The 20,914-nt window shown below is 34.7% G+C and overlaps 1 protein-coding gene across 1 annotated transcript in view; it reads left to right on the top strand.

Annotated features, from left to right (window-relative positions):
- The first annotated feature begins 7,291 nt into the window (after nucleotides 1-7,291).
- The window catches only part of LOC137925369 (orexin/Hypocretin receptor type 1-like), a 97,313-nt gene continuing 83,690 nt past the window's right edge, over nucleotides 7,292-20,914 (top strand). Inside the window, exon 1 of the mRNA XM_068768799.1 lies at nucleotides 7,292-7,363. The gene's annotated coding sequence lies outside the window, so the exon portion shown is untranslated. The remainder of the gene's footprint in view (nucleotides 7,364-20,914) is intronic.

Raw genomic sequence — 20,914 nt, 5'->3', positions numbered from 1 at the left:
TTTCGAGAAACGGAGTAAACAGCGTCCTACATTTATATAACTCGGATATCGCTCGCGTTATTTTAAACATCGCATAAAGTATATACGGTAACAATAATAGATATTTCATTTAAAACTCCGAACTTAAAATTAAAAAGATACAAAGAATCGATATCAATGGAAAATATAATACAAGAGATACACCATTACGAATATATTTCTTAAGAATTAAATCTGTACATGTTTTAAATTTTTGCTTAGTTTTATATAATACATATGGATGTTGCATGTCGCTGTCGTACAACTATTCCGAAATAGCCTTGGCAGAAAATTCAAGGTGTACGCCACGCGTAAGTGCTGGCCCGGCAGTCCCCGCAAGAAAATTTTGGTCGCGTCTGTCTGATAAGCTGGTGGTATTTTTCCTATGTTCCTATATTCGAAAGTAATAACAACTCTGAGTCAGAAGTAGAAGAGTGTATATTTAACCCTTAAAAGCATAATGATGAAAAACTGCAGCATACCACTTAAACGTAAAATGAGTACTACACTTAAAAATAAACGCATAGTGTTGTATATCTGCAACATAACCTTTTTAAACGGTTTTATTTAGTTCGACCCGTACGGAATTTATTTGTTTGGGCCAAAATTAGAAATTGAAATTTAAGCACCTTCCCGAAGTATTGTAGAGCGCTCTCTTTCACGCGATGTGTTTAAATAATTATATATCTGTGGTATTCTTCTTTTCGGTGCGCCGCTGACGATGATGTAATGTAGCTCTTGAAAATTATATGTCCATATGCTATCAGTCGGTTGTTGTCGCACTAGCGTGGTAAGGTATTCTCCTATTCCACGTTTATCATTCCTTTATAACCAATTCTATATATTTTATGTAAATTAATATTGTAGACAATTACCATGACTTAATACAAACATAATGTTGTATAACATATTGATGTTGCTTAACGTTCTGTTAACAATAAAAAATAAGTTGCAGTTATATAATTAAATAATATATAATTAAAAAATAATTACCTACTAACCTTTTTAATCGGATTATAGGTAAACAACTGCTATACTAGGTAGACTGATGACTTAGTTAAAGTCGGGGGAAATCTCTGCACGCGGGCAGCGCAGGAGCGGTCGACGCGGTCATCGCGGGGGGAGTCTTATGCCTTGCAGTTAGCGTCTATCACCTCACATGATGATGATGATGATGATTATATAGGTATGTACCTTGTTCTTATTATTTAAAAATATGTATGTAATGTTCTTAAGTTTCATGCGGTCTTTTATAAATAAAATGAAATAAGAAAGTCTAAAAGTGAAACCATAGCTCTACGTAAGAAAAGGACCAATATTTAGCAACTTCCGCACATGCAGTGGTAGTCGTGCAATAAAATGCACCGCCCGCCAGCCCGCTGATAAATGCGTATGCGGCAAACAATGCGAATTACACAACCGCCACCGCCAAATTACTCAACACGTGTTTCACCCCTCCACGGGGCATCTTCAGGAGTTATACCGATTAGTGCCAAACACAGAGTCACATCACACAAACACATAGCTCTTAAAACGCTGAGGAACAGGACCAATGTTGAGTCTATGGTTGTATGTAAAACAATTCTCGTAGTTTAAGCAAAAGACTTCAAATATATCGGGATTTGAGTCTATTAGCACATTACCCTCTCCAACAGAAGAGAATCCCGAGTATATTTTCCTCCATAAAACGTATATCCTTGTCTTTGGTGTCAGCTAGTTCGACTAAGACCGATTTGATTAGGTTTTTCACGATTTAACGGCATTATTATTAACAACTCCTCGGGTAACTCGTGAAGAGATAACTTTTTATTACTAAATAAAAGCACATTAAACCTGCCGTAAGGTTACTTTGCAAAGGTAATCTGTGTTGGAGACATAACAAAGCACTAACATCAACACTGTTTGCTTTTAAATTTAACTATTAATTATCACAGAATGCTCTGGAACAATTTATGTAGTGCTTACATTTTTAGCGATATAAATTAAAGTCGTATACCGCGTTGTAAATTGATTATTTCTTGATAATCCTTTATTTACTTACTCTTTATTGTATCAAATACAGAATATTAAAAAAACAAATAAAACTACCAAAAGATGTACGAATTCTTACATAAAACTATTGGATGGACTGGGTTAACAAAGAAAAAAAGATTCTTGCGAAATGAAAAATACCTCCACAGAAGTACAGGCAATAATATAATTACAATTACACGTTATAATTAATTTATTGTTGTTGTTAGTTGGTTGATTAATAATGATTCGGATATTTTTTTTTATTATTTGTAAAGATCTATATTCCGCAGACATTAGCGTCCGTGTCTTTGTTTTACATTCACGTTTAATTTTTAGGAATTTTTATTTCGGTCACGTTTTTCCACGTCACAGTGTTTACTAAGCTAAGTTATTCAAGTTTCATCTTAAACTTTTTCCTAACTTAATTTTTTCAACACGTCCTAACAACGTTTAGAGAAAATAAAAAAATGAATGTGAAAAAAAATAAATGTAAACAAAAGTCCCTGTTCCATACCAGATAGGGGGTACGAGAGGCTTCCAATAGCGGGGGCCATAAAAAAAAACGTTTAGTTTTCATTCGTGTGTTCTCATGTATATCGGACACGTGTGCAGCACGCACCGCGCAGCGATGGCCCACCGGTAGAGTACTGAGACTTTCAAACGTGGGTCACGGGTTCTATTCACGGGATACAATATTTGTGCATCAATTATATAGGACTGCCATTGATCATAAACAAGTTTAAAGATGGGCAGCAGCGTCCTTTTCGTACCATAATAGCACACTGTGATCGCCAACCACGATCGTAACATGCGTTACTATGTGCAAGATTTTAAAAATTGTATTTGGCGCTATACCTACTTCATTTAATGCAATCACAGCGATTCGATTCTCTTTATCACTTCACTCCATTTAAATATCACAAAATAATCATATGAAATTGACAAATTCCAAATTCAAAGGTAATGTTTAGCTTATTGTTAATTATAAACAGTAAGAAAAGGACCAATATTTAGCCACCTCCACACATGCAGTCGTAGTCGTGCAACAAAGTGCACCGCCCGCCAGCCCGCTGATAATTGCGCATGCGGCAAACAGTGCGAATTACACAACTACCACTGTTAAATCACTCAACACGTGTTTCACCCCTCCACGGGGCATCTCCAGGAGTTATGTTACACCGATTAGTGCCAAACACAGAGTCAATCACAGAGGAAGTAGTCCTTTTCTTACTTAGGATGGACTTCTGCAAAATAATGCCCGATTTCATTAAATAATTATAAACATTTATGGCCAGACTTAGTACATAGTAAACAAGTATTTGTAATTTAATTATATTATTCAAAAAGCGAATTATATATTCACTTTTTAAATGACAAGAATCCATGTGAATGATGTCGCTTGAATATTTTTATTTGGGCTATATCTGATAAAGACGTGTTTTTGTGGATTTTCTTTCTGCTCCATATCTGTAGCACCTTGCAAAGCAGAAAAGAACCACAAATAAAATAGATAAAAAATTAAAAGTTCGATCAATAAGAGTTATGATAAAAGGTCCAATCTAGAAAAAAAATAGTTTTATCTTTATAAGTTAAGTATTTTTCGTGTATATATCAAATAGTTTTAAATAAACATTTTTGTAACATTTACACAAGAGAGAGAGAGAGAGTAGAGTTACCGTTATACAGGCTGTAAAGATATTGAATATGTAAATAAATACCTAAATAAGCTTCTTTTGAATAGAATTATTATTGCTGCAAGTATCGTTCGTTTTCAATTCAGTTATTAATTTTAATGAAAATCACAGCACTATGGCAGCGCTGCAAGACGTTATTAGCTCCGAGCCAGTCGTCCTAGACTTCTTTTCATTTTATAAATTCACTTTCTCCACTATTTATTCGGCCCAGTAGCCATGTAATTCAATTAATTCAATTTACATAATGATTTTAATATTTTCTATTACAGTTTCTTACATTTTCTTTTAAATTTTGCGGCGTTTGCACATTATTTTAAAATCGTATTGTGCCGTCTGGGAATATATAACTTATTCGGAGTAATTCATATACATATGAAAAAGTAACTTCTGTCATGTCGAAGATCGCCTCGATTTTCTTAACGTAGTCCGAGACTAAGTTTACTAAAAGGGTCACGACCCTCATATATGATCAACAAAATGCAATCTCTGAGGTAGACCTCCATGAGGTAAACGGACAACAAATTGAAGGTCCAGGAAAACTGCTGGATCTCTCGCAGTGGGCGTTTATAAGCTGAAAAGAAAAAGAAGTATCACGGACCCCGGATCTCGTAGAAGGACCTTGTTAAACGTTGGAAACAGGTCTTATTGTAAATCTACGAGATGAGATCCATGTCCAGTATTGACGTCTTATGATTGAAGTAATAATTAACATGAGTCATATTATTTCTAAAGTACTTGCAGAGTAACAATTTGAAATCATCAGAGATGATTATATAACTCATCTCGCCGATTATTCATTCCGTGCACGTGTACATCGACTGTCATGATGAAGAAGATTCCCTAGGTATATATCAAAGTCTTCCAAATTGGACATGTTTCTATTTTCAAGAATTTTGAAACGTGTAGTACAAATAGAATTTAATTTACTGTTCTCTAGTAAACAAACTAAGGTTTAACAAAATAACAGATTTAAATAAACATTACCAGCGTTGATCGTCTGGAAACTTGTTTGTGAGCAACGGCAACTTTATATAATTAATGCACAGAGTGTGCATTATGTAACAGGAATCGAATTGGCGACCTGCGACCGCAAGTCTCAGTTTTCCACCGCTGGGCCGCGGCTGCTCGAATGGACGCGCGCGGCTTCATTTGTTTCATAAATAAATTATTTATTTGTGAATCGAAAAGGAATCTAAATCGACCATGCCTATCTTAGATTACTGGTGACTTATATAGAAATATTTTAACATTTACTGTAATAATAACAAATTATTTTTAAATATTAAGAAATTGCACGTGGCGCTTTCAACGCGATGAAGAAAGTGCTATGTAGTCGCAGCATCAACATCAAGCTGGGAACCCGTTTGCTTCACTGTTACATCTGGCCTATTATACTGTACGGATGTGAGGCCTGGACCATAAAGGAAGACCTTCGTAAGCGTATAGAGGCTTTCGAAATGTGGACATGTAGACGCATGCTGTCCATAAGCTGGACTCAGAAGGTGACCAACGTCGAAGTTCTGAAACGAATCGGCCATATACGCGCACTAATGCTCACAGTAAAACGAAGGAAAATCGCTTACTTGGGACACGTTCTTCGACACCAACGATACAATCTCCTTCAACTTATCATGATGGGAAAGGTCACTGGTAAAAGGAAGGTTGGTAGGAGAAAGAAGTCGTGGCTTCGTAACATTAGAGAGTGGACCGGAATCGCGCTGCTGAGCTATTACGCAGAACTAAAAATAAGGAAGAGAGCAGGAAGCTGATAGCCAACCTCCACTAGTTGGAGAGGCACTTCAAGAAGAAGAAGTAATAATAACATTTATTATTGAAACCTATTGTTTGATAAAATAATATTTAAACGACAAGAATCCTAGGCAATTATGATGCCTGATTATTTAATTTCATTTAGGTATATCTGATAAAGTGTATATAAATATAACTGTGTTAAACTTTATTAAAACGTGTTTTTGCGACATTCCTTCCTGCTTCTTCTCCACAACTATAACACCTTGCGAAGCAGAGTAAGTCAAGAAATACATTAAAAAATAAATAGATAATAAGTTGACGATCGACAAGAGTTTCATTAAAAGTTAAAATGATGAATATACGAATTTAACTTTTATCTTTACCTTTACTAGACCATTTATAACCTATCCTTTAGTCTATTTTTCTCACTTTCTTTATTTTTTCCGTGGCGTGTGCGATTTCAGTCATTTTGATGTTTATACTTATATTTTTTTTTATAAATATGAATTATACTGTATTTATTACAAGTATATGCGAATAAAGTTATGCTATATATGTATGTATATTTGTATATATGTATGTTTCGTCTACATGCACACGTTAACAACCCGTTATCTATCTCTATACAGTTTCCATACTTGGAAAAAGCCTTGTGTGATAGGATCGCTCATTGTACTATTTTCTTCATTTTTATGTAATCACATATATATGTTATATTGTAAACAATAAAGAGTATTAAATTAAATACAAAGCTAATTACTAAACTAGCGTTAATAAATATGTAATATTGCATTATTGGATTTATAGTACGGTACTTATCTCGGCGAGTCTCTTGTAGAAGTGCAGCATTACCTTTCTCTTTCCAGCTGGTTCGTTACTCCTATACTTCACCGGTTGCCTTCGAAACGTGATATGTGTCAAGCCCACTGCCTTTAGTTTTAATACATATATTAGAACATATGGCATTTAGTCTTTTGTAATGTCGCTTTTAATTCTGTGTTTTTTTCTAATCTAAATACGAAGATTTACTATCAATACGTGTTACTAGTAATACCTAAGGTATAGATACGTAGTCGTTTACTTCGGGCTTCATTGACAAGCTTAAGGTTGTACAACAATCCATGCATATGTATGACTATGTTAAGAAATTGTCTACAAGATGACGCTATGAGACGTAAATGATTGATATAGTCAAGCAGATTCGTAAGTTGAAATGACAGATCGCAAAAGGCGCAAAGTGAACCTTTCCATCAGGAAGGCTTGTCCCTATCAGTGGATGTCCTGCGGCTACAGAAGAGGATAAAAAATAAGCGCAGCCCAAATACAAAAGTCGAATCCCAGTGATCCGAAATGGATCGCTCTGTTTTCATTGCGTATAAACAAATTGAGTGAATGTAAAGCAAGCGGCCGCACGCGCGGTGCAGCCGTTTCAACCGCGTCTTTGTTTTAATTCAATTCAGTGAATCCATCAATCAAAGTCAATTTGTTTTTTCGCTCACCTCCGCCGGCCCGGCCCGCGGCGCGCCGGCCCGGCCCGCGCCGGCCGAGCGCGGGAAATCAGTCCAGTGCGCTCTGAGGCAGTGGGTGCCCGCCGGACGGCAGCCTCCCGCGCGCCAACTGCACGCGACGAACGTTAATCGCAAAAAAATATTTTAAACTGTGTAAAATAAACTTAATAATTATTAAACTATTTTTAAATATTCAACAGTGATATTTCAGTTTATTTAATAAAAAAATTAGTGATTTTTAAAAACATATTTATTTTTAACTATAACATTAGGTTTCGAAAGAAGTAAAAAGTGTGATTTTTAAGCTAATCCGTGAGATTTTAGTGCTTCAAAAATTAAAACTTAATGTTTGTTTATATACCTCTTACTATAATTAAGGTAAGTTGCGAAAGGTATTTACAATAATATATTTTTTTAATTTTCACAATGTATGTAATTACGGTTATTATATTCCATTAAACTTAATTATTTATTAAAGTTATCTGTTTTTATGCTAATTTCGTTCGATAATTAAAAATAAATAAAATAATTTTCCATTTAATTAAAGTGTAGTTGCGGTGTGTTATTGCCTATTTACTGAAGTTGTGTAAAACTTTGTGATATAAAATTATCTAATGTTATATACAATGCAAAAATTCTTTAGAAAATTGCGCTACTTCTACTTATTGTGTTATAAAGTATTTAGTGACTAGTTTCACCACAGCTATTATAACATTTTCAATGCGATAATAAAGGCCTAGTCGTATTTATGTTCATATATCTGCATATAGTTTGTAGAAACTAATTAAAATTTACGGGAAAAATTTTAAATTTGCTTTCAAAGTAAACCAAAATGTAGTCGTAATACCTTAAGACATTTTCTATCCGTTAACCATCGGAGCCTTTTTTGATTAAGTTAATAAAGGTTTAACTAAATTAAGTATACGAAACAGTACTGGAATAATTACGCTAAGTTATTCTGTGGTCTGCTCGCAGAACCAACGCATATATACTGTAGGATCTCAGAGTGTCCACCCACCTTTCTACAATATGGAAAAAGTGAATTTTTCGAGCTTCATAAAAGAAGAAAAACTTTTGGTCACCGGGAAAGTGGATGAACGGGCGGCCACAGGGACGCAAAGCCATGTGTTTCACAGCAGCCGAAGCAATACATATTTTGAAGACCAGCACAAATGGATTAACATGGTCGGCAAAAACTTTCAAAAAGGGGTCTCTCAGTAGTAAGGGATACGACCCGAGGAGAAAAAAAGAATTAAACGCATTACAATATTTAATAGCTATACATACACACATATATATATATATAAATTTCTTTTTTCCATATATATTTACATAATATATTTTTCTTATTTTTTAAAAAAGGTTATGTTGCAGATATAAAACACTATGCGTTTAAGTATATGTATATCTTTTTGGCAGAAATAAAATGAGAATAAAAATAGCTAATTTATGGCCACATAGCCACATGCGGCTCTGTAAATATTATGTGAAAAATGAACTTCTATACATAAATGTATATAAGTTCACTTTTCATCTTTGCGTTTTTATATTTTCAAAAAAATATTTCGTTACGTATTTGTTTCAAAACTGTTGAATCACTGTACTATTCAATGTCGATACATATATAATATACTTTTCGGAAAAATGTGTACATTTTTGCATTCTTTTTAAGTACGTATTTATATCCGGCCTGCGGATACTTTAAAAATTGGTTCGGCCTATCAAGATGCCTGGTACATAACGAATTTAAATAAATTCATATATATCATGCAGTGCATTTATAATAAACAGCATACAATGTAGTATATTTTACGTCAGATATCTGAAATAAATCGAAATAATTATTACAAAATAAGATTATTTTTCTAATAACGGTTATAGATTAAAAAGAGAACAATTGTGATAATTAACGTAGAAACCAGATATTTACGGCGTAATTTTTTTTCAATATTTCTGAGTACAGATTAAAAAAGTAATCAGCATAGATAATTAAAACAGAGACTTTACTTTTTTAGTAGTCAAGCATTAAAGATTGTTAAAAGAAAAATGGAAGAATTTTGTGTGCGCTTCGCTGATAGAGATTTTTTTCTCATTTTTCTTCTCTATCATTTTTTATCGACTATATTACGAACGGAATTAGAATCTTAACTATTTTCATCATCATTTGAATGACCATTGCTGTTTATAGCGCAACCGTCCAATAGATTTGTGATAGACCTGGTTAGAGCAGCCTACATTGTCTGTCGTCCGAAGACTTTAACAAAGTCGTATCTCCACTTTGTTGACGATCTATGCTAAGAGATTCAAAATACGATAAGTTACATAAATTAATATTTGATTGCTATTTCGTAAGAAACCTAGAGTACCTAGAGTAACCTAGAGTACGTCCACTTGCAAGATGTGCAGATGACCTTGATAAGGTATAAACTAGTGCACAGAACTTTCCTCACCCGGTTTTACCTTACCTTTACTATCAAAATACTCTCTTGAGAGAGAGCGGAGTTTATCAGACAGACAGAGAACATGCGTTCACATAATGAAACTCGCTTCTCCCACAGTTTCATCTAACATTCAGCTACAAGTTTTAACTGGTTATAAGCAATATATTACATAGAGTCGTTGATATTATGCGTATAATTGTAAAGTTATTTGTTATCAGTGATGACTTACAAAATGAACAGTAGCCTATCATGTCAGACATTATTGGAAAGCTCACAGTTACTCAAAGAGCCACGGAAGGGTTTATAATTGGAGTTTTTCTACGAAATATAATTTGGAATGAGGATATATTAAGATGAAAGTGGTCAATATATCTAACGGATTGAATAGTTTAGGTGGTCGATAGCAGGCTACATAGTGCGCAGAACAGATGTATCTGAAGCCTTAAGGTTCTAGCGGAGATCACGGACTGGCAAGCGCAAAGTATTTAGTCTTCTTTTCAGTTTATATACTGACCTCCCCTTAAGGTTGTTACAATAACCGCGCTTGCGCTGCTCCCATCCTGCGATCTCAACTATGTCAACGATCTATCTAGTGGGGTACCTACCTCAAGGACTTTCGGTCCAAGCCGACATCGGTTGCGCTAGCGACGTGCCGCGCCTATTGTCATTTCAGACGAGAAGTTCTTTGAGCTACGTCATTAACCTTGATTTTTCTATGGAACGGTGCATAAGTACTTAGTCTACGAAATGGACAGATGGCATTGTTAAGTTTGTTGGAAAATTCAAGTCGCAGGTCTGGAAGTAACCGACCAGTCCTTTTGGAAATATATATAGAAGACCTATGTGCAATTGTGGGCGGCATTCAGCTAAAATTTTCATGATGATGTTGAAATTTTAAATCATTCTCAGGTTTCTGTCTGTATTCATGGATATGGGTGTACGTATATATAATAAAGTTCCACGTGATATGTTAGTCTTTCTTAGACTTTGCGTTTCTAAGTTTTATATTCAAAATTAAAGGTATATTATTGAATAAACCTTATTATAGCATTCGACATTTTCTAGTTGATCGAAATGTACGTGACTTGGTTTGTTAGCTCATTTACTTGACTGATGTTTTAGTGTACACAAATAAAATGGTTAAAAGAGGAACTGTTGAGTTCTTGGCCGACTCTTCTCAACGAATCGGTGTTTTATTAACTCATTTACTTGGTTAATGTTACAGTGTACACAAATAAAATGGTTAAAAAAGGAACTGTTGAGTTCTTGGCCGACTCTTCTCAACGAATCGGTGTTTTATTAACTCATTTACTTGGTTAATGTTACAGTGTACACATATTAAATGGTTAAAAAAGGAACTGTTGAGTTCTTGGCCGACTCTTCTCAACGAATCGGTGTTTTATTAACTCATTTACTTGGTTAATATTACAGTGTACACATATTAAATGGTTAAAAAAGGAACTGTTGAGTTCTTGGCCGACTCTTCTCAACGAATCGGTGTTTTATTAACTCATTTACTTGGTTAATGTTACAGTGTACACATATTAAATGGTTAAAAAAGGAACTGTTGAGTTCTTGGCCGACTCTTCTCAACGAATCGGTGTTTTATTAACTCATTTACTTGGTTAATGTTACAGTGTACACATATTAAATGGTTAAAAAAGGAACTGTTGAGTTCTTGGCCGACTCTTCTCAACGAATCGGTGTTTTATTAACTCATTTACTTGGTTAATGTTACAGTGTACACATATTAAATGGTTAAAAAAGGAACTGTTGAGTTCTTGGCCGACTCTTCTCAACGAATCGGTGTTTTATTAACTCATTTACTTGGTTAATGTTACAGTGTACACATATTAAATGGTTAAAAAAGGAACTGTTGAGTTCTTGGCCGACTCTTCTCAACGAATCGGTGTTTTATTAACTCATTTACTTGGTTAATATTACAGTGTACACATATTAAATGGTTAAAAAAGGAACTGTTGAGTTCTTGGCCGACTCTTCTCAACGAATCGGTGTTTTATTAACTCATTTACTTGGTTAATGTTACAGTGTACACATATTAAATGGTTAAAAAAGGAACTGTTGAGTTCTTGGCCGACTCTTCTCAACGAATCGGTGTTTTATTAACTCATTTACTTGGTTAATGTTACAGTGTACACATATTAAATGGTTAAAAAAGGAACTGTTGAGTTCTTGGCCGACTCTTCTCAACGAATCGGTGTTTTATTAACTCATTTACTTGGTTAATGTTACAGTGTACACATATTAAATGGTTAAAAAAGGAACTGTTGAGTTCTTGGCCGACTCTTCTCAACGAATCGGTGTTTTATTAACTCATTTACTTGGTTAATGTTACAGTGTACACATATTAAATGGTTAAAAAAGGAACTGTTGAGTTCTTGGCCGACTCTTCTCAACGAATCGGTGTTTTATTAACTCATTTACTTGGTTAATGTTACAGTGTACACATATTAAATGGTTAAAAAAGGAACTGTTGAGTTCTTGGCCGACTCTTCTCAACGAATCGGTGTTTTATTAACTCATTTACTTGGTTAATGTTACAGTGTACACATATTAAATGGTTAAAAAAGGAACTGTTGAGTTCTTGGCCGACTCTTCTCAACGAATCGGTGTTTTATTAACTCATTTACTTGGTTAATGTTACAGTGTACACATATTAAATGGTTAAAAAAGGAACTGTTGAGTTCTTGGCCGACTCTTCTCAACGAATCGGTGTTTTATTAACTCATTTACTTGGTTAATGTTACAGTGTACACATATTAAATGGTTAAAAAAGGAACTGTTGAGTTCTTGGCCGACTCTTCTCAACGAATCGGTGTTTTATTAACTCATTTACTTGGTTAATGTTACAGTGTACACATATTAAATGGTTAAAAAAGGAACTGTTGAGTTCTTGGCCGACTCTTCTCAACGAATCGGTGTTTTATTAACTCATTTACTTGGTTAATGTTACAGTGTACACATATTAAATGGTTAAAAAAGGAACTGTTGAGTTCTTGGCCGACTCTTCTCAACGAATCGGTGTTTTATTAACTCATTTACTTGGTTAATGTTACAGTGTACACATATTAAATGGTTAAAAAAGGAACTGTTGAGTTCTTGGCCGACTCTTCTCAACGAATCGGTGTTTTATTAACTCATTTACTTGGTTAATGTTACAGTGTACACATATTAAATGGTTAAAAAAGGAACTGTTGAGTTCTTGGCCGACTCTTCTCAACGAATCGGTGTTTTATTAACTCATTTACTTGGTTAATGTTACAGTGTACACATATTAAATGGTTAAAAAAGGAACTGTTGAGTTCTTGGCCGACTCTTCTCAACGAATCGGTGTTTTATTAACTCATTTACTTGGTTAATGTTACAGTGTACACATATTAAATGGTTAAAAAAGGAACTGTTGAGTTCTTGGCCGACTCTTCTCAACGAATCGGTGTTTTATTAACTCATTTACTTGGTTAATGTTACAGTGTACACATATTAAATGGTTAAAAAAGGAACTGTTGAGTTCTTGGCCGACTCTTCTCAACGAATCGGTGTTTTATTAACTCATTTACTTGGTTAATGTTACAGTGTACACATATTAAATGGTTAAAAAAGGAACTGTTGAGTTCTTGGCCGACTCTTCTCAACGAATCGGTGTTTTATTAACTCATTTACTTGGTTAATGTTACAGTGTACACATATTAAATGGTTAAAAAAGGAACTGTTGAGTTCTTGGCCGACTCTTCTCAACGAATCGGTGTTTTATTAACTCATTTACTTGGTTAATGTTACAGTGTACACATATTAAATGGTTAAAAAAGGAACTGTTGAGTTCTTGGCCGACTCTTCTCAACGAATCGGTGTTTTATTAACTCATTTACTTGGTTAATGTTACAGTGTACACATATTAAATGGTTAAAAAAGGAACTGTTGAGTTCTTGGCCGACTCTTCTCAACGAATCGGTGTTTTATTAACTCATTTACTTGGTTAATGTTACAGTGTACACATATTAAATGGTTAAAAAAGGAACTGTTGAGTTCTTGGCCGACTCTTCTCAACGAATCGGTGTTTTATTAACTCATTTACTTGGTTAATGTTACAGTGTACACATATTAAATGGTTAAAAAAGGAACTGTTGAGTTCTTGGCCGACTCTTCTCAACGAATCGGTGTTTTATTAACTCATTTACTTGGTTAATGTTACAGTGTACACATATTAAATGGTTAAAAAAGGAACTGTTGAGTTCTTGGCCGACTCTTCTCAACGAATCGGTGTTTTATTAACTCATTTACTTGGTTAATGTTACAGTGTACACATATTAAATGGTTAAAAAAGGAACTGTTGAGTTCTTGGCCGACTCTTCTCAACGAATCGGTGTTTTATTAACTCATTTACTTGGTTAATGTTACAGTGTACACATATTAAATGGTTAAAAAAGGAACTGTTGAGTTCTTGGCCGACTCTTCTCAACGAATCGGTGTTTTATTAACTCATTTACTTGGTTAATGTTACAGTGTACACATATTAAATGGTTAAAAAAGGAACTGTTGAGTTCTTGGCCGACTCTTCTCAACGAATCGGTGTTTTATTAACTCATTTACTTGGTTAATGTTACAGTGTACACATATTAAATGGTTAAAAAAGGAACTGTTGAGTTCTTGGCCGACTCTTCTCAACGAATCGGTGTTTTATTAACTCATTTACTTGGTTAATGTTACAGTGTACACATATTAAATGGTTAAAAAAGGAACTGTTGAGTTCTTGGCCGACTCTTCTCAACGAATCGGTGTTTTATTAACTCATTTACTTGGTTAATGTTACAGTGTACACATATTAAATGGTTAAAAAAGGAACTGTTGAGTTCTTGGCCGACTCTTCTCAACGAATCGGTGTTTTATTAACTCATTTACTTGGTTAATGTTACAGTGTACACATATTAAATGGTTAAAAAAGGAACTGTTGAGTTCTTGGCCGACTCTTCTCAACGAATCGGTGTTTTATTAACTCATTTACTTGGTTAATGTTACAGTGTACACATATTAAATGGTTAAAAAAGGAACTGTTGAGTTCTTGGCCGACTCTTCTCAACGAATCGGTGTTTTATTAACTCATTTACTTGGTTAATGTTACAGTGTACACATATTAAATGGTTAAAAAAGGAACTGTTGAGTTCTTGGCCGACTCTTCTCAACGAATCGGTGTTTTATTAACTCATTTACTTGGTTAATGTTACAGTGTACACATATTAAATGGTTAAAAAAGGAACTGTTGAGTTCTTGGCCGACTCTTCTCAACGAATCGGTGTTTTATTAACTCATTTACTTGGTTAATGTTACAGTGTACACATATTAAATGGTTAAAAAAGGAACTGTTGAGTTCTTGGCCGACTCTTCTCAACGAATCGGTGTTTTATTAACTCATTTACTTGGTTAATGTTACAGTGTACACATATTAAATGGTTAAAAAAGGAACTGTTGAGTTCTTGGCCGACTCTTCTCAACGAATCGGTGTTTTATTAACTCATTTACTTGGTTAATGTTACAGTGTACACATATTAAATGGTTAAAAAAGGAACTGTTGAGTTCTTGGCCGACTCTTCTCAACGAATCGGTGTTTTATTAACTCATTTACTTGGTTAATGTTACAGTGTACACATATTAAATGGTTAAAAAAGGAACTGTTGAGTTCCCAGCAGACTCTTTTCAACAAATCAGCGTTTTGAGCCGGTAGTAGCTTATTGCTTGTAGCGTTAAAATAATTGACGATGTACAAGCGTATGTAAATGAAGATATTTTGAAATTTGCAAAGGAGCTGATGATCGCAGTGCTGTATTGTGGTAAGCAGAGAACACTGCTGTTCATTCTCTGGAATGTCCAATATCCGTCTCATTTGTGAGCAGTGGCAGCCATATTTAATTAAGGCATAAATTATAAATTATACGAGATTATATCCCAGGAACCGAACCCGCGACCTGAATGACATTTGAGAAAGTGATCCCTAAAAAATAATCTCTTCTTGTTTGTGAGCTCAAGCTCATAAGAGCGCATTTGAAATCCTGGTTGCTACGCTTGAAGTTGAAGTGTAAAAAGGATAGGTCTTTTTCGTCATTTTATATAGAATTATGGTGTACAACGAAGTGTAAATAAGTAAAAAGTGGGCGATTATGTTGATGGCAAGTAATAATAGAGTTTAGATAAATAAAATTATTATCATTATGTTTAAGCACAGATTCTTCGATTAAATGGTGCATGTATATGTCTAATTAGTGCAAAAAAAAACTTACATAGAGCCGGTAGGTCTTGGAGATAAAAATAACACGAAGTCCGCAGTGGAAATGTGTATATTAATGAAGAAATTATATTTTTGTGGGATTCCGCTTTTCGATTTCGATTAATACAAGGTATTAAAAAGACTTTTAGACTTAGCGACCCGAACAAACAAAAACTAAATTTATGCACCGGAAAGTAATGTCGCTTTCTTAAGTTAAATTCACACGACAACATTCTTAACAAGTTTTTATTTCTAATCAACAATATATTCTCCTTCGCTATCAACAACCTTTTGCCATCTAGTATACAAATTTTCAATGCTGGAGCGGTAAAAATCAATCGGTTTTTCTTTAAAATATGGCGACAGAAACGACATTACTTTCCTTGTTTGGGCGGTGCGGATAAATTATTGAAGGTGTGTGAAATAAGTAAATATGAAAAAGAAAGAAAATATAAATGAAAAGGAAAATAACACTGTAACTATAATGATATATAAATATAAAACAATACATTTAAATATCTATATATACTCCATTTGTATAGATATAGAAAATAATAAAATGCAATTGTCGTGATGATTCCGGCAGCTTGCTCCATCAACATTTGCTCTGAATGCGCAGCGATTTCTAATCATTATAATATGGAGGGGAGGGGGGGCGTTCCAGAGAAGAATTAATTGTATTGTGGAGGAGTGAGTAAAGTCAGTGCTATGGGAGAGACATTTGAGTAGACGATGGCTAGAGAAGCGAAGTATTTTTGCCATTATTTGTTAATAAGGAAAATATTGACAGTCTTCCTAAAATGTACAATACGACTAATTTAAGTAGTAGATTCCTGATCTTATAAAATAGTCAAAACGTTCATAGCTATGCTCGGTTATACATTTCATCCTGCTCCTCTCATCATCTTCATCTTCGTTACTGAAAGCCGTGGTTCCGTGGTCACCCACCTTCTTCTTTATATTGCATAACCTGTTTCTTTAGGCATCAAGGATTGCAGCACAAACATTATTATCAAGTGTCGAACGGATTCGGATTAATTGATGGCATTACGATTTCTTGTACTTTAGGCCTCGACTTTTGCAGTCTTTATGAGTAGTTCGTTATTTTTGTCATACTTACTGGGAAGATAGTAGATAACCTGATTTTAAGATCCACAAAAAAAAAAAGATTGATGACTCTGTGTTTGGCACTAATCGGTGTAACATAACTCCTGAAGATGACCCGTGGAGGAGTGAAACACGTGTTGAGTAATTTGGCGGTGGTGGTTGTGTGATTCGCATCGTTTGCCGCATACGCATTTATCAGCGGGATGGCGGGCGGTGCACTTTATTGCACGACTACCACTGCATGTGCGGAAGTGGCTAAATATTGGTCCTTTTCTTACTTAGGATGGACTTCCGCGAGGTAATGCCTGATTCTACGAGTATTAAAAAAAAACATTATTTGAAGCAGAAAGCACTTCGTGGAATTTGCAGCATATATCGAAAGCAACCACATGTCCTCGATTATATCCTACAAATTTACGTTTTGATTTCCTTAATGAATGTAAACTGCGTTTTACATTTTATTTCTCTTAATATATTTTTAATTTCCGAGCCAAAGTCATCGAGCGCAGGCCGCTGGGAAAGCTTTTGACCCGCGCTCTGTAAAAACTCGAGAGCCCGTTAAGCTGAACAATGCGACGTATTGTTGTAAGCTAAAGTTCAGTTAAGCAAAGCCGGAACTGTACACGCCACCTGCTCTGAAGTTGCAGTGCAGCCTCCGCGTACCTTGCTGCTGAATATAACTGCACAGTGACTTTAGAATAGTAGTCAATAATAGTAGTCAAGTCAATTAATAAGGCTTTGATGTTGCTTGGTACTACGACCACAATACTTATTTGTATTAAATCCTTCTTGCGGATTTTAATTCCAACGCACTCAGTGATGTGATCGCTGATATAGCATAAAGTTTTTATTTTAAAGTTACTTTGAGTTCGGAGAATTTTTAGTTTCTTTATCGCAAAAAAAAATAATGGAATCTGGCGTTATTTTGCGGAAGTCCATCCTAAGTAAGAAAAGGACCAATATTTAGCCACTTCCGCACATGCAGTGGTAGTCGTGCAACAAAATGCACCGCCCGCCAGCCCGCTGATAAATGCGTATGCGGCAAACAATGCGAATCACACAACCGCCACCGCCAAATCACTCAACACATGTTTCACCCCTCCACGGGGCATCTTCAGGAGTTATGTTACACCGATTAGTGACAAACACAGAGTGCTCTCACAGAGTTCACTCGCGATGCACTTTGTTGCACGACTACGACTGCATGTGCGGAAGTGGCTAAATATTGGTCCTTTTCTTACTAAATATATATTTTTTAATTTGACGAAATATCGGGCACAGATAATAAATACTAAATTTAATACAATTACAAATGTAATTAATTATAAATACATACTTAAGTAATAGATTATAATATATTCATACATAAAATAACACTGGCATATATACAATTGCCACATATATAATTTGTTGTTACAGAATAATGACGATTCCTCCGCCAATAGGTCTCCAAACTTCTTTTCAAACATTTACTGGCTAGCTTACTGCCTAGTTTCAAAGGAAAAGTTTAACGCTTTGAACAACAAAAAAATGTCTATTTTATTTACCAAAATCTGGAATAGTTTTCTATGACAAAAAATCTAAAATATCTATTATCACTGTGTACCATAGTCGCGGTAAAGGTGCGAACATATCTATTTTACACGTAAACATTTAAAAATAAAGGCAATTAAATGTGTAATGCTCCGGCATTACGACCGCGTCCCAGAGCGCCGGCTTTGGACGCCTTCCAAACGACAATCCGCGGCCCGATCGCGAACTGATTTTATTAATTCTCGGCACTTGTTATGAAAATATTTATTTTTGTTTAAATGTAACCGCTTACACTGATTACGTACTAGTAAAGTTAATGACTGTTCGACGTTTAATAGAAAACTTATAAATCACAGTACAGTTGTATGCGGAACTCTCATACTCATACATATACTTTTCATTATTATTTATGTAGTACATTAAGTTTTGTGGACAGACCTTCTAACTAGTGGACCACTGACAAGGCCCAGGTCCGGGTCCTGGCCAGACCAGTCGTCGTTGCCGCCTTCAGGGCAGGCCTATGCCTTGTAGTGGTCGTTTCACATAGTAAACATGTTTTTTTCCGGTGGTGAGCGCTGTTAATTGCGCAACATGTGTTTACACTCACGGCTTATATTATTATTTAAGTATGATCACTTTCTTTTTTTATTATTATGTTACACAAATATTGGCATCCGTACCTTTGTGTATAAACGTTTAGTATTTCCGATTTTTTTTTGCTCACGTCTCTATATTTCACAGTGTTTAAGTAAAAAAAGTAAGTCTCTTAATCTACTTTAATGACGCCATATAAATGTCCAGATTTTAACATTACGTTTCGTGCAACCACTTCCTCATCCCTACTCCATATTTCCATCCTCAAGTTAATATCACATCAATGTATATTTAACGTCTTAATAACACGCGACGTATGCTTACAAAAATTAAAATTTAAATTAGTATACTACAGGACATTAGTAACAATATGGTTCGTCGCTATCATCACTTCTGTCACACATCAGTTGTTGGAGACAGGTGTCCATAGATTTACAATAAGATCTGTTGGAAGCGGCCTGGATGCAGTGTTTAACACGATCGCATATCCACCTTGTGGTTGGACATCCTATGCTTCGGCGGCCGATTCGTAATGTGATTGGACGTCGTTGTTGCTGTACGTAGATTACGCATATACATACAGATATCTACGCCACGCTTGGCTGACGATTGCGACTATCTATCTCTGAATATAATATCTATATATCTAATATCTATGAAATATATACCATAATTGCCACGCTTAGCTGGTGGTATTATGGTACGCAGACGACTGAAGCCCATCCTCTGGAAACTTGTTTATAAGCAGTGACAATCCTATATAATTAATGCATTGTATAAGATTGTATTCCGGCAATCGAACCTGTGACCAACGATCGCAAGTCTCCAGGCTACTATACACATACACATATACAGGCACTACCACAATGTGATTAATTAAAGGTATTTCAAAAATTCACTTTTTTGGATTTGAATAACACCAATTGTTTGGCAGAAAGGGTTAGGTGTCGATTTGCTTAGATGTTTACATGCGAAAATGAACATTTTTTTTATCTCTCTCGTAATTTCCCATTTTTTCCCGCCATAAAAAATTTCCTCCAAACTTAAGGAAAATATGAGAAAAAAAACTTAGCTGTTCTCTAGTTTTGCGTCTAGTAACACATTTAGCGATTCAATTTTATCTACACAGACCAAATAAACAGTGATCCCATTCCAGGTCTATCGGAAGGTATTTCAAGGAGTTCGGAGTTTATTTCTCTTTCTTAATCTATTTAACCTTTAGGTTGGCTATTTTTATACACAACCTGTATGGATGATTTATTGATAATTATTTTATGCTGTGTTATGTAGTATCCTAGATATGTGAAAAAATAAGAATAGCTTATATATAAGTAATCATTTATGATCTTCATTTCAGCTGGCATAGGCTCCCCTGTGTAAATTTTCAATAGTGACGGTTGGAGGCGACCACCGTCTTCCGAAGACCTTAACAAATTCGTCTATGTACCTGGTGGACTTTAGTGGGCGTCCTACAGTCCGCTTGCTGTTCCATGATCTACACTTCAAAACTTTAAGACCTCTGCGGTCATAGGCTACTGCCACTTGATTATCCCATGGACTATTTATTTACACTTTGTTATACACCAAAACTCTATATTAAAAAATAAGTAATTGTAACAAAACAATACAGATAATAACTAACTTGTTGCTCGAGGCGATCTCAACCAGATCACCTTTGCACGGAGACGAGAGACATGAAGGAGAGGGCAGTTTAGTGTGAACATATTAAAAAAAAAACTTTAAGATATACTATACATTTCAGAGTATAATACACTTGCATATATATATATATATATATATATATATATATATATATATATAAATATATATATATATATATATATATATATATATATATATACAAATAGATACATTGTATAAACATATACATACTTTAATAAATATATGTACATATATAAGTTTCACGTGGAAAAGGTATTACATAAATACAAATAAATAACAAATGTGCACAATATC

This window comes from Battus philenor, unplaced genomic scaffold (genome assembly GCF_028537555.1).
Source record: "Battus philenor isolate CCGP_79_NKW_IND1 unplaced genomic scaffold, ilBatPhil1.0.hap1 SCAF_27, whole genome shotgun sequence".
NCBI lineage: Eukaryota > Metazoa > Arthropoda > Insecta > Lepidoptera > Papilionidae > Battus > Battus philenor.
This window is presented reverse-complemented; position numbering and strand designations above follow the sequence as displayed.